At 34.6% G+C, this 16,187-nt stretch overlaps 1 protein-coding gene and 1 non-coding gene across 2 annotated transcripts in view; both read left to right on the top strand.

The window, feature by feature from the left end:
• The window catches only part of DACH2 (dachshund family transcription factor 2), an 835,748-nt gene that overhangs the window by 337,825 nt on the left and 481,736 nt on the right, over positions 1 to 16,187 (top strand). The window lies entirely within an intron of this gene.
• LOC121103841 lies at positions 1,461 to 1,565 on the top strand. The gene has a single exon (XR_005836135.1). It is a non-coding gene; the product is annotated as a U6 spliceosomal RNA (small nuclear RNA).

The following is a 16,187-nucleotide window of genomic DNA, read 5'->3' as shown; positions in this document are numbered from 1 at the left end:
CCAAAGGTTGCCTTTTAGTTTTGTTGATTGTTTTCTTTGTTGTGTGGCTTTTTATCTTGATGAACTCCAATAGTTTATTTTTGCTTTTGTTTCCTTTGCCTCAGAAGACATATCTAATAAGAAGTTTGCTACAGCTGATGTCAAAGAGGTTACTGCCTGTGTTCTCCTCTAGGATTTTGATGGTTTTAATTAATGTTTAGACTAATGAGTAACTTAGAATAGATTGATCTATATCTGGTAAAATGTCAGTCTTGTTATTTGGATTATGGCAGTTTTATTTATTAACAGAAGTTGAATTCCCTTTGGTTTGAATTCTGCTATGGTTTTTCACCAAGGAAACATTTTCCTTTCTTTAAGAAATTAGGAATTTACCTCAGTAAGCATAAGAAATGAAAAACTGTTTTATAATCATTCAATAAAACATTATTCAATATTAGTACTGTGTGCCTCTGAAAAATAAAAAAAACAACAAAAAAAGTTATTGGGGGTATAACATTTAACATTTTTTTTCCTGAAAGAAGGGACAAATATGTCTTTCTTGAAGAGAGATGTTAGTCAGGTATAATACATTACTTTTCACTTAGGGAAAGATATTATAAGACAATTTTTAGTTGTAAATAACAGTTATGATTTAAGACCTGCATTGTGTAAGGCAAAAGCATTATAGTGGTAAATGGTCACTAGCTGTTCAGGTATAGTAACCTTTTGTTGATGTGTCCCTATTACACTTCACTGTTTAAAAAAATATTTTGGATATTATGTAATCAGTTTAATTGTTATTCTGAAAATCTGTATACATTTTTTTTCTAACTATAATACAACTACAGTAAGTTTCTTGATCATAATTAAAACTCACCTAGGTTTAGTAGGATTTAGAAGTGGAAGATTTGAAGAGGACTTGAAGAAGTTAACACTGAATGCTGGAACATTGGACACACTGAGTATCAATTGTTTTGCTAACATTGTTAACTGAAACTGATAACCTGTGAGAGATTCTTTTGCTCAGAACCAAGCTCAAGTATTTTTTCTCAGTGTTAAATTATAGCCAGAAGAATAACACTACACATGCACACAATATTTTGTTCTATAGTACTATTTCCTCCCATTCCAGTTAATAAAAATTCTGCCTCTTATAAGGTTTTGCATTAAATTTATATGACAAAAGTAATATACACCTATTAGTATTATCTGTTAGGAGGAAAGCAGGATTTTGCAAGTTGAAATAAAAGGCAAATACTATTTCCTTATAGAATAAACCCATTGTTATTGCTATCTTAGTATTCTAGCTAATGTTCAGCAACAAACACCCAATAAGCTTTTAAATTTTTATATATATATATATATATCTGTATACCTTGGAAAATAGTAGATAACTAGAAATACAATGTTTATCTAGTATATTCTTTTTGGTCTTTTTTCTGCTTTGAACATTAGGAGATTCTCAAGCTAGTTTTGATTTTGTGTTTTTTCCAGCAACCCACATATTGAAATTGGAATGATACAGAGAAAGATTTGCACGGCCCCTCTACAAAGGCATGTACACTTATAAAACAGTCTTCATATTTATACTACTCATCTTTAAAGACCAGATCAAATGCCGCCTCCTTTGATCTCCTTGAATAGTTCTCTTTTTGTGCTCCAAATGCTCATTGTTTATGTCCAGTATTTCAGTCATTAGTGTATGTGTACATATCTTTCATATTAGACTTTGAGTTCTGACCATGTATAATGTACCTTTATATTTCTCACAACATGTAGCAAAATTTCTTGTAATAGTGGGCACTCAAAACATCTTTATGGACTTGAATTTCTGTAAGTCTTTTGCTGACTATGACTGCAGCATACATTCACACTAATACACAGGCTTATAGCTTATATGAAATAAATGCGAGAAGATCATTTAATTGTTCCAGTTGCCATAGGTTTTGGGAGTTTTCTGGATGTCCAACTGATAAGGAAATTGGTGACAAATTTTAGAAAGAGAGGGGAAGGAATTCTTTATAAAAGGAGGAATGTTCCTGGGTTCAAGTGTCGCTTTTTACAGCTAGTGGTTGTTTGGACTTCTAAAACAAATATATTAAATGGTAAAATATACACTCATGCAAAATATTTTGGCAGTTGTAGATCTGTGCTGGAAATAGCTTACCTTGTTATGTCATTTAGGTGGCTTCCTTCTTTTTCTTACATGTGGTGTCTTATAAACATGCCATTATCCCTTTGGAACAACTGGAGTGACCTCTCTTCTCAGTATGTATTGAAAGTTAAAGGTATTTTGTAACAGTTTATAGCTCATGGAGAAAATGTACCTTTACATCTATTTGCTTGTTGATACCATACTGTTAAAAACTTGCCATTTTCTTCCCAAAAATAGTCTTTAGGAAAAACCGCAGTCTGGAAAAGTTATAGGCATTTTATTTTTGCCATATTTTAAAGCTTTCCAAGTGTTCTGAATGAGCCACTGCACTTTGATATTTTCATCTCCCCCCCTTATGTATGTGTATACATCTCTTTTGTGTATATATACATACACAGGTATATATTTTTTTTACTTTTTTTTACTTTATTTAAATATGCCATGCTAAATAAATGGTTACCTTTTATTAACTTGAAGAGAATATTTTTAACTTATCTGCTTTCTCTTACTATGCTGAAGCTCGGGAATCATTCTGTATCTTTAGTGTAATTTTAAAACTTGCCATGAATGCAAGAAAGGCTGTTGAATTGCTACCACTAGGCAGTTGCACCAAGATTAAGTAAAATGATGGTCTCTTTCGAACAAATTTAGCTCAATACAATCCATCAAACTGTAGTCATAGTTTTCTAAGCATGCTTGGAACTCTGTGGATGTGCAGAAATGAAAGGCCATATGGAAATGGCTTTCTTCAAGGTACCAGTTGGTATGGTTTTGTGGGTTGCATGTGCCTGTTGGCACTGTTGGCAGTTCAGCACCCTGGGAAAGGCATTGCTTTCAAACATGAGTAATTGATGAGTTGTATGTAATATGCAAATGTGAATGCATAAATCTCCTGAATGACAGCTTAATTTATGTGAGCTTTTAAGAATGTGGGATTAGATTTTAATTAAATATCCTCAAAGGCACCCTGACTTTTTCCAGTTTTTGGCTGCTATCTTTAGAAAGAAGTAGGGGGAGGTTTAAATCATAATTTTATGCACATTATTTGCGTTTTTCTAATAAGTGTCCATTGTTTAATAGAAAAATAAACGTATTTTAAAAAGAAAGGCATTTATCTTTAATTATAAAAATATTGCTATTATATTACAATGTCTGTAGTTTGTCATATATGATAGAGAAAAATATATGTGGTCTGAAAATTAATGTCTTAAACTTCAAGCATAATTCTTAAACATATTTCAGATACTACCATATATTTTAGTATGCCAGGTTGAACAATGGTTAATGGTAGATCACATTTCTTCATGCATATTGTTGGCACATTAATATTGTATATGACATTCTACATATTACTACCTTCAAAATAGCTAAAATGAAGAATTGACAGAGATAGAGCAACCCCCTTTGCTCTTAAATATGTTGTGTGTATAGATGTAGCTGTGTATGTATATAGTTATGACCTCTGTTGGAGAATAATATTTTGAACCTTATGTAATATGCAGATTAGGATAAAAAGAAGCTAATTAAAAATCTTTGAGATTTATGAGCACTTTTTCCACTTTATCTTTCTAAGTGATCAGATTATAAATTAAAAACATAAATTTAATAGATCTACTTAAAGTGTGCTGTAAATACTGCTAATTCTTTTAAAATATATTTCAAATTATTTATGGTTTATAGTAAATCACATTGTCCATAAGCAATAAATATATAAAAATCTTGACCAGTTATGGGCTTTGCCTAGTATTACGTGTATTACCTATATATTTGCTTCCTCATAATTTATATTGAAAAGCTCAATTTTTGACTACCTAAAAAATGACTACCTATATCTCTTCACTTGAATATATATTTTTCTTAATGTATCTTCTAATGTATCATTGTAGTGGTTAATTGCTTAAACTCTGGAATCGTACTTTATAGGTTCTAAATCCCATCTTTGTCACTACCTGTTTGACTTTGGACAGATTATTTAACTATGCCTAAATTTCAGGATTTTTACCAGATTGAGGTGACTTAATATAAAGCACTTAGAAGTGTGTATGGCACTTAGGAAGCCCTATGCAACTTATTGTTATTATTTATTTCCATTGTTTCCATTATAACCTAATTTTTTTTAAAGATTTTATTTATTTAGTTGACAGAGATAGAGACAGCCAGCGAGAGAGGGAACACAAGCAGGGGGAGTGGGAGAGGAAGAAGCAGGCTCATAGCAGAGGAGCCTGATGTGGGGCTCGATCCTGTAATGCCGGGATCACGCCCTGAGCCGAAGGCAGACGCTTAACCACTGTGCCACCCAGGCGCCCCCATTATAACCTAATTTTTAACAAACAGGCCTATCTCTTCCCTGATCCCAAGACAGCTTCATTTCCATCTCCATGTTTTAGTCTGGAATGTGTCTCTCATGCATCTTCTTGCCTGGGTCCCACCCAGTCTGAGACCTGGCTAAGGGCTCCTTTCCTCCATAAAGCTTTCACTGACTCCCTCTGAACTGGTTGTACTTTTCCTTAGTTTTCTTCTATTATAGCCTTTGCTGTTTAATCATTTCCTCTTTCCTTTTATTTGCGTTAGGCTAATAGTTGTGAACTTATAGTCCACTTATTTGGTATCTTTCATGTCACTTAAAAATTACTCCTAGAAGGAAGTCTTAGCTCCCTTTGTCTGATTTGCCTTTATCCAAGTTTGGTAAATCATGGAGATACAAAATGTTTCAAGCCCCAAGTGAGATGACCATGAACAATCCCCCCTTTATTCCCTTGCTTATTTTGTTCTGTTATGGTTGAGTTTATTTCTTCAACTCTGAGGAGGTGCTCTTCTATTTATAGAAAGGAAGGAAGGAAAAATCATTTGTCTTAAACTAGGTCGAGTATATGCATACTAGTATAGTATATGCATACTATATAGTGGATTTGGAGTCAGACAGATGAGGGCTACAGTCTGGATCTGCTGGCTGGCCTTCAGCCAATAAGCCTTTCTAAGGCTTAATTTCTTATCTTAAAATAAGGATAATAGTTACAGAATTATTTAGAGAACTAAATGAAGTTGATGTAAACCCTAGCATAATAATTGACACATAGTAGGTGTTAATTTGTCAGTATTATTCCTTCCTTTAAATCATCCAACAACAGTAACAAAACTCATTAATAATGGGCTATACAATGGAACAAAGCTCTTCCTTAACTGAGATCTGAAATGGAAGGAATAGTGAAGAGTTTGTCCTGGAGAATTATGGGACTAAATTTTCTAATTTCTTCTTTGTAGGGACCAGAATGTACAGATACCATATTTTAACATGTACTTTTAAAAATCGAAGTATAATTAACATACAATGTTATATTAGTTTCAGGTATACAATATAATGATTCAACAATTCTATATATTTTTCAGTGCTCATCAAGATAAGTATCGTTCAATCCCCTTTATCTACTTAATCCACCCTCTCCTACCTCCCCTCTGGCAACCACCAATTTGTTCTCTATATTCAAAAGTCTGGGTTTTTTGTTTGTTTGTCTCTTTTTCCTCGTTTGTACATTTGTTTTGATTCTTGATACATACGAGTGAAACCATATGGCATTCGTCTCTGATTGACTTATTTTACTTAGTCTTATATCCTCTAGGTCCATCCATGTTGTGATGAATGGTAAGATTTCATTCTTGTTCATGGCTGAACAATATTCCATTATATATATTCAATTATTCTTCTGCTATTCATCTATTGATGGACATTTGGGCAGCTTCCATATTGCTTTTTTTGGTAAGTTTTTATTTAAATTTCTGTTTATTAACATACTGTGTAATATTGGTTTCAGGTATATAATATAGTGATAAAACCCTTCCATACAACACCTGGTGCTCATCACAAGTGTACTCCTTAATCCCCATCATTTATTTAAGCCATTCTATCACCCATCTCTCATCTAATAAACATCAGATTATTTACTATAATTAAGAATCTGTTTGTTGCTTACTCTCTATCTCTTATTTTTCTTCCCTTTCCTTGTTTGCTTTGTTTCTTAAATTCCACATATGAAGGAAATCATATTGTATTTATTTCTCTAACTGACTTATTTCACTTAGCATAATACTCTCTAGCTCCATCTATGTCATTGCAAATGGCAAGATTTCATTCTTTTTTATGGCTGAGTAATATTCCATTAGATATAGATAGATATAGATATAGATGATATAGATATAGATATAGATATAGATATAGATATAGATATAGATATAGATATAGATATAGATAGATATAGATATCTCACTACTTCTTTAACCATTCATCAGTTGGTGGACATTTGGGCTCTTTCCATAATTTGGCTATTGTAGATAATGCTGCTGTAAACACCAGGGTGCATGTATCCTTTTGAATTAGTGTTTTTGTGGTCTCTGGGTAATACCTAGAAGGGCAATTGCTGGATCATAGAGTAGTTCTATTTTTAACTTTCTGAGGAGCCTCTGTAACTGTTTTTCTGTGACTGTACCAGTTTGCACTCCCACCAACAGTGCAAGAGGGTTCCCTTTATTCCACATCTTTGCCAGCACCTGTTGTTTCTTGTGTTGTTGATTTTGGCCATTCTGACAAATGTGAGGTGATATCTCATTGTAGTTTTCATTTGTGTTTCCGTGATGATGAGTGATGTTGAGCATCTTTTCAAGGTCTGTTGACTGTCTGTATGTCTTCCCTGGAAAAATGTCTATTCATGCTTTCTGCCCATTTTTTAATTGGGTTGTTTTCTTGGTGTTGAGCTTTATAAGTTTTTTATATATTTTGGATATTAACCCTCTATCAAATATGTTATTTACAAATATCTTTTCCCATTCCATAGGTTGTCTTTTAGTTTTTTAAAATTATTTCCTTTACTGTGCAAAGGATTTTTATTTTGGTGAAGTTCCAATAGTTTATTTTAGCTTTTGATCCCTTGCCTCAGGAGACATATCTAGAAGGAAGTTGCTATGGCCAATGTCAAAGAGGTTACTGCTTATGTTCTCCTCTAGGATTTTAATGGTTTCAGGTATCATAGTTAGGTCTTTAATCCATTTTGAATTTATTTTTGTCTTTGGTGTAAAAAAGTGGTCCTGTTTCATTCTTTCACACATTGCTGTGCAGTTTTCCCAATACTATTGCTCATGAGACTCTTTTTTTCCATTGCATATTCTTTCCTGCTTTGTTGAAGATTAATTGGCCATATAGTTGTGAGTTCATATATGGTTTTTCTATTTTGTTCTATTGATCTATGTGTTTATTTTTGTGCCAGTACCATACTGTTTGGATCACTACAGCTTTATAATATAACTTGATGTCTGAAATTCCAAAGCCTCCAACTTTGCTTTTCTTCTTCAAGGTTGCTTTGGCTTTTCAAGGTTTTTTGGGTTCTGTATAAATTTTAAGATTGTTCTACTTTTGTGAAAAATGCTGGTGGTGTTTTCATAGGGATTGCATTAACTGTGTAGCTTGTTTTGGGTAGTATAGACATTTTAACAATATTTGTTCTTCCAATCTATGAGCATGGAATGTCTTTCCATTTCTTTGTGTCCCCTTCAATTTCTTTCATCAGTGTTTTTATAGTTTTCAGAGTATAGGTCTTTGACCTATTTGGTTATGCTTGTACCTCAGCATTTTATTGTTTTTGGTGCAATTACAAATGGGATTATTTTCTTATGTTCTCTTTCTGCTACTTCATTATTGTTGAATAGAAATGCAACAGATTTCTGTATGTTGATTTTGTATCCTGCAACTTTAATGAGCTCATGTATCAGTTCTAGCAGTTTTTGGGTGGTCTTTTGGGTTTTCTATATAGAGTTTCATGTTATCTGCAAATGTTGATTTAATCCTTCCTTATAGATTTGATTGTTTTTTATTTCTTTTTGTTGTCTGATTGCTGAGGCTAGGATTTCCAGCCATATGTTAAATAACAGTGGTGAGAGTGGACATCCCTGTCTTGTTCCTGACTATAGAGGGAAAGCTCTCAGTTTTTCCCCACTGATGATTATATTAGCTATTGGTCTTTGATATATGGCCTTTATGATGTTGAGGTATGTTCTCTTCATCCCTACTCTGTTGATTATCTTTATCAAGAATGGATATAGAGCTACCCTATGATCCAGCAATTGCACTACTGGGTATTTACCCGAAAGATACAGACGTAGTAGAGAGAAAGGCCATATGCACCCCAATGTTCATAGCAGCATTGTCCACAATAGCTAAATTGTGGAAGGAGCCCAGATGACCTTCAACAGATGACTAGATTAAGAAGATGTGGTCCGTATATATAATGGAATATTACTCAGCCATCAGAAAGAACGATTACCCAACATTTGCATCAACATGGACGGGACTGGAAGAGATTATGCTAAGTGAAATAAGTCAAGCAGAGAAAGACAATTATCCTATGGTTTCACTCATTTATGGAACATAAGAAATAGCAGGAAGATCAGTAGGAGAAGGAAGGGAAGAATGAAGGGGGGGTAAACAGAAGGGGGAATGAACCATGAAAGACTGTGGAGTCTGGAAAACAAACTGAGGGCTTCAGAGGGGAGAGGGGTGGGGGATTGGGATCAGCCGGTGAAGGGTATTAAGGAGGGCACATATTGCATGGTGCACTGGGTGTTATACACAAGTAATGAATCATGGAACATTACATCAAATTTAAGGATATACTATGTGGTGACATAATATAATAAAAAATTATTATTAAGAAAAAAGAATGGATGCTGTAGTTTGTCAAATGCTTTTTCTGCATCTATTGAGAGGATCATATGGTTTTTATCTTTTCTATTATTAATGTGGTATATCAAATTGATTGATTTCCAAATATTGACCCACCCTTGTAGCAGAGGAATAAATCCCACTTGATTGAAGTGAATGATTTTTTTAGTGTACTGTTGGATTCAATTTGCTAGTATTTTGTTGAGTATGTTTGCATCCCTTTTTTGAAGGATATGGGCCTATAATTCTCTTTTCTGGTGGGGTCTTTGTCTGGTTTTGGCATCAAGGTAATGCTGGTCTTGTAAAATGAGTTTGGAAGTTTTCCTTCCATTTCTATTTTTTAGAACAGTTTGAGAATAGTTATTGATTATTTAACTGTTTGGTAGAATTCCCCTGGGTAGCCATCTGGCCCTGGACTTTCATTTGTTGGGAGATTGTTGATTACTGATTTAATTTCTTTACTGGTTATCAGTATATTCAGGTTTTTCAATTTCTTCCTATTCCAGTTTTGGTAGTTTGTATGTTTCAGGAATTCATCCATTTTTTCCAGATTGCCCAATTTAATGGCATATAATTTTCATAATATTCTCTTATATTTTTGTGCTGTTGGTCATGATGTCTCCTCTCTCAGTCATGATTTTATTTATTTGGGTCCTTCGTCTTTTCTTTTTGATAAGCCTGGCTAGAGGTTTATCAACTTTATTAATTCTTTCAAAGAACTAGCTCTAAGTTTCTTTGTTATGTTCTACTGGGTTTTTTGTTTGCTTCTTTATCTTTTATTTCTGCTCTAATCTTTATTATTTCCCTTCTTCACTTTTTTCTTCCTTTGTTGTTCTTTTTCTATCTCCTTTAGGTATAGGGTTAAGCTGCCTATTTGAGACTTTTCTTGCTTTTTGAGGTAGGCCTGTATTGCTATATATTTCCCTCTTATGACTGCTTTTAATGCATTCCAAATGTTTGGCAATGTCATATTTTCATTACCATTTTTCCACGTATTTTTAAAAATTTCTTCTTCAATTTCCTGGTTGACCCATTCATTCTTTGCCAGGATATTCTTTAACCTCCATGTATTTGTGGTTTTTCCAAATTTTTCTTGTGGTGTACTTCAAGTTTCATAGCTTTGGAGTCAGACAATATGCATGGTATGATCTCAATCTTTTTGTGTTTGTTGAGTCCTGATATGTAAACCCAGTATGTGATCTGTTATGGACAGTGTTCCATGTGCACTCTAAAAGAATGTGTATTCTGCTGCTTTAGGATGAAATGTTCTGATTATATCTGTTAAGTCCATCTGGTCCAGTATGTCATTCAAAGATATTGTTTCCTTATTGATTTTCTGCTTAGATGATCTGTCCATTTGTGGCAAGTGGGGTGTTGAAGTCCCCTACTGTTATTATATTATTATCAATGAAATGGTTTATGTGTATTATTAATTGTTTTCTATATTTGGGTGCTCTCAAGTTGGGGGCATAAATATTTACAATTGTTAGATTTCTTGTTGGATAGATGCCTTTATTATGATATAGTGCCCTTCTCCATCTTTTGTTACATCTTTGGTTTAAAATCTAGTTTGTCTGATATAAATATGGATACTCAGACTTTCTTTTAATGCCCATTTGCATGACAAATTGTTCTCCACCCCCTCATTTTCAATCTTCAGGTGTCTTTAGTTCTAAAATAAGTCTTTTGTAGTTAGCATATAAGTGGATCTAGTTTTTTTTAATCCATTCTGACACCCTATGTCTTTTGATTAGATCATTTAGTCCATTTACATTCAGAGTAATTATTGATAGAGATTAATTTAGTGCTATTTTATTGCTTGTTTTGTCATTGTTTCTGGAGATTTTCTGTTCCTTTCTAGGCCTTTTCCCATGCAAAGGATCCCCTTTAATATTTCTTGCTTAATATTTCTTGCATGTCCACTAAATAATATTATTTAGTGGACATGAACTAAGTTTTAGTTTCTGTTTTTTTTTTTTTTTTTTTTTTTTTTTTTTTTTTTTTTGCAAAACTCTTTATCTCTCCTGTTCTGAATGATAACCTTGCTAGGTAGAGTATTCTTGGCTGCATATTTTCCCATTCATCATGTTGAATATCTCATGCCACTTTCTTCTGGCCAAATTTCTTTGGAGAGATCTGCTGCTAACCATGTTTGTCTTCTCTTCTAAGTGAGGCACTTTTTGTCTTTCTGCCTTTAGGATGTTTTCTTTATCTGTATATTTTAAAATTTTAATTATGATATGTCTTGGTGTTCAGGCTGGCTTTTGTTGATTTTGATGGGAGTTCTCTGTGCTTCCTGGATTTGGAAGTCTGTTTTCTTCCTCACAGTAGGGAATTTTTCAGCTATAATTTCCTGAAATATTCCTTCTGTTCCCTTTCCTCTCTCTTCTTCTGGGACTACTATGATACAAATGTTATTATGTTTCTTGTAATCACTGTGTTCCTTTAGTCTACTTTTGTGATCTATCATTCTTCTTTATTTTAGTCAGCTTCATATTTTTCATAATTTTATCTTCTATATCACTTATTTTTTTCTCTGCTTCTTCCATCTTTGTGGTCAGTACATCCAGTTGGTTTTGAATCTCAGTTTGCATTTTTCATTTCAGCCTGTCGGGTTTTAGCTCTTTTATCTCTGTGGTCAGGGACTCCCTAGTGTCTTCTATGCTTTTCTCATGCCCGGCTAGTATCCTTATGATTGTTGCTTTAAATTCTGAATCAGGCATATTACTTATATCTGTTTTGATTAGATCTCTGTATGTGACCTTTTCTTGTTCTCTCATTTGAGATGAATTCCTCCATCTTGTCATTTTTTCTTGGTCTATGTCTTCTTCTGTGTTTTAAGAAAGCCAGTTGTGTTTCTTGCTCCTGAGAGTAATGGCTTTATGAAGAATAAGTCATATAATGTCCAGGTCTGGTGCTTTAGGAAGTTTCCCTGGTGTATGCTGCAGGCACTCTACTGCTGTGTTATGGCTGCCTTACTCCTGAGGTCAGTCTTCTGCAGGGTTTCTCCTTACCTGCAGTGGGGTGTTTGCACCTTGTCAGAGTGTGGCATGTTTTAATTATGTGTTCTCTGAGCTGCTTGTTAAAAATGACCTGATGGTATTTCCAGTAGAGGTGAAACTTTGCAGAACTCTATGGTCAACAGACCTGGTGTATGTTGTCATTTTTGCTGGTCTTCAAGGGGAGGGGCCTAATGCACTGGCTCTAAGGAACATTTGCCCAATAAAAGCAGTACCAGCAGAGTGCAGTGGGGTGGGTCTTGGTGAAAGCAATTTAAGCAGCTAGTGTTGGCTCTGTGCTGTTTACTGAAGTTAATTTATGCTGAATATGAGGGGAGGGAAATGGCACCAGCCAGCTCCTTTGTCCTGGGAGAGGGAAGTTCATGTTCCCTGCTGTCAGGAAAGCCCTCCAAGAAGAGCAAATAATTTCCCCTCTGTGTTGTAGGTGTTTTTCAGATCACTGTTTTCACATTGTATGTGTCTAAGTTGCTTGCTTGCTTAGACCAGCACAGTGCAATTTATGTTCTATCCCAGTCAGGCCTACTGAGTTTTAAAACTCAAAACGTTAGAGACCTGGTGTGGTGGGGATCTGCACTGGTCTTCTGGGATAGGGTCTTAGTACACTGCAGTTGATACAGGTTTGACCCAGAAGGGCGGTTGCACCAGAATGCAGGAATGTGGGGTCTGGAGCAAAGCACACTAAAGAGCCAGTGTCCAGGTTAGCCACCCTCAGCAGGTGTCTCTCCACCTATGCTGAAAGACAAAGGGTGAGGGAGGCAAATGGCATCCTCCAGCTACTTTGTCCCTGGGGAGGCAATAGCACCTCTCTCAGATGCACTTCAAGAAGGGAGAAGCATCTCTCCCAGTGCATCGCAGGTTATCCACAGATTGCACCCTCTGCCCCCAGGTTACCTGCTTGCCTTCTCTGCAGGAGCACTGCAATGCCCTTAGGGCTTTATACCAGCCATGCCATGGACCTCTAAAATTCTAGTTTTTGAGCCCTGAGAGCTGCAAATATAAAAATCAGCCCTTCTTATTTTCCCAGTCAATGGCTTTAGGGATATGTTTTCCTTGTGTGATCCCCTGTGCATTTCTTTCTTTCTTTTGCCTCTCTCTGTGACCAGAGATCCCTCCCCTCAACAACACCTATGATCCCTTTCTTCCCCAAACCACATCTCTGCATTCTTACCTTCCACAATGTAGCTTCCTTTCTCCCTCTAGTTGTGCAGTTTGTTCTGTCAGTCCTTAGATCAATTTCTTGGGTATTCAGAAAGATTTGATAATTATCTAGCTGTGTTCTGGGGATGAGGCAAGCCTAGAGTCCTCCTACTACTCCACCATCTTAGCTCCTCAGTGGACTTTTAAAATAGAGTTGTAGCCCAACTTTTGTAGACATAGGCAGGTCCTTTCAATCAATGCATGTGTGGATTCATTAGCATAATTACATGTGACTGGATTTGGGGTATTAGAGTTAAGTCTATTAGCCAAAATGGCTACATAAAATACATTGAAATCAGCCTAGATATCAGAAATAAACTCCATGTAGAAGCAAATTGAATTTCTTAATATGTCTTGTGTCTTGTGCACTCATTTGATAGAAATCCTTAGAATAATTCCACAAGAAAATAAAATTGTAACCTAAAATGTGAAAAGTATGGTCAGCCAGTCTATCTTCTAGCTATTTGGTGTGTACAATGACTTTTACTCCAGATGTTTCACTTGTGTGGACATAATCATTGTAGAGGATAAGCTCCTTAACAGGGTGACTGAGTTTCTCATTACTCATGTAGGTTTTTTTCCCCAATGCAGTTGCTATTTAAAAACATTATATCTGTATAGGAAGAGAAGTTTTAAAGTACAAGGATCCCTAATTTATTTACAAAACAACCTCTGTATACAATGATGTCACTAAGAGTAGTCATAATCAATATTCAAGCAATTTATACAAAATTATAAAATATTTTATTCAACAAAATATTTGCTTCCATATGAAAAAAGAAACTTTTATTTTGGCAGCAGGCATTTCCAAAGGAAGCAAATGTTTTAGTCATTATGGCCAAAATAAATGTTTTCTTTAAGGTTGTTAAGGCAGTCAAATGTTTTCACAGCAATTTCAAAATGTTTCCACCCTTTATATTCACAGAGAGAGTGTCTCTCCTTCTCACCCATCATCCTATGGAAATATTTTGAGAATGTATTTTGACCGTGAAAACATTTTGAAAATATTGTCTTTTTAAGTGTTAAAAAGATGCCCTCAAGGTTTAAAAAAGATTAAACAAAAATGGCGGTATGGTGCAGTTGAAAGAACACTAGAAGCAATAGAAATAGATTTTAGCTTTAACTCTGTAGCTTACTTGTTGAGTGACCTTTAACTGATCATCTCACCTCTCTTGGCTTTCAGTTTATTAATCAGCAAGATGAGAAAGTTTTAATAAATGCTATATAATCTACGTTTTGCATTTCAGTGAAATATATATAAATACATGTGTCTTCAAACATCAAAATGATGACCCATATCATATTTTTATTTTTCTAATGGAAAACTCTCTTACCTTTGCGTTTTATTTAAATAAATAAAAGAAACAATTAAAACAATCATAGTATTTTAATCTGGATTAAATATTGCCAATTATGTGCATTTTATCCCCTACCAACTATAGATGTATTCAAATTTCTTCTGTTACAACACAATCGTGTCTAAAACCAGTTTAATTTTCCTCTTTGCTTCATTTTCACAGACTGTGCAAGTAAAATTATTTATATTTATCTTGGTTAAGTTTGATAATGAGGTGAGAAGTGAATATAAACACTAAGTGAACCATAAGTAGTTTTTTTTTCCCCTTACTGTTACTTATGGTTTAAAACGTTAGACTGCTATGGAGTTCTAAGGAGTTTTACTTAAACCTTATGGATAAGAAATTCAAGAAAAGCAAAATATGATATTCATTCCATATACTATAGTGAAAGAAAAATATTATACCAATCAAATAAGCTATACCAATTTAGCAATTCTAAGATTCTTCATGATACCACTACTACTAACGGTATCTGTCAAACTTTTTTAAAAAATATCTTATTTATTTATTTGACAGAGAGAGACAGTGAGAGAGGGAACACAAGCAAGGGGAGTGTGAGAGGGAGGAGCAGGCTTCCTGCCGAGCAAGGAGCCCAACGTGGGGCTTGGTCATGACCTGAGCTGAAGACAGACGCTTAATGGCTGAGCCACCCAGGCACCCCTCTGTCAAACTATTAAGCACTATCATAAAGACTACATACTACATTACTCTGCAGGAATATTTTTGCTCTCTTGTGTGTGTGTTTGGATGTGTGTATCTTTACTACAACTCTAGAGGTAGGTGTTAAAAGGTAAGAAAGGTGTTACTTCCAATTTGTAGATTAAGAATCTGAGATATATAGAAGTTACATGACTTGCCTATAATCAAGTGACTTGCCTAGGTATAACTGACAACGAGCTCAAACCTGGTCTACCTGATGTTAAAATAATTTAAAATTTCTGTGTTTCTTTGTCACACAACTGCAGCAAATAACAGCTTTTATAATATTAATGCAATAAATAGGTGAAGAGTATGAGCTGGATAATTTCATGAGTTCCTAGAGACCTTTTCACTTGGACTTTAGAGTGAGACTAAGATAGAAGCAATCTTGATTGCCTTGACAAATGATCTGTCTAAAGCAAGGCCCCAAAGTCAAACTCTGGTCATAATTCTTGGGGGTCTATTTTGTGCCATTTGACTTAGAAAGCTACAAGATGCTTTCAACCCATTAGTGTGATCTAAACAGAGAGAGTGTTGGCCCTGCTCTAGCCTGAATGGTTGCTGATTTCTGCCTAGTTCTGAATGGCAGTGAAACCCATATGGGTGCAAGTGAGCAAATAGTATAACAACATTACAGGAAGACGTTGTGACATTTTGAATACATGAGAAAAGGCTTTAGCAAATGAAGAAAGTTTTCAGGAAGTAGAATTTTTTTTATTTGTTTTTAAGAACTGCTCTTAATTTGTGATTGCTCCTAAATTAAATGTTTTCCTTTCTGGATCAACTTTTAAAGCTCACAAATAGTTAATGAACGCCTACTAAAAGCCCAATGCTTTTTTAAAGCATCAATGATATATGTAAGTATAAAGATGCAGGCAATTAAGAAAATAACCTAAAACGGTTAAGAAAATAAAACATTAAATAAGTTTAAAATTGGAGAGCTACATGAGAACATCAGACTAGGATATAAGAAACGTCACAATGAAGATGAATGGAAGAAGGGAAGTGTTGTAACAGAGTTGTGATTGGCACCTAACTCCTAACCTTGATATCTTCTTTTTTTTTTTTTTTTT

The sequence above is a fragment of the Ursus maritimus genome (genome assembly GCF_017311325.1).
Source record: "Ursus maritimus isolate PB19 chromosome X unlocalized genomic scaffold, ASM1731132v1 scaffold_X1, whole genome shotgun sequence".
NCBI lineage: Eukaryota > Metazoa > Chordata > Mammalia > Carnivora > Ursidae > Ursus > Ursus maritimus.
Note: the sequence above shows the minus strand (reverse complement) of the source record. Positions and strands in the feature narration are given on the sequence as shown.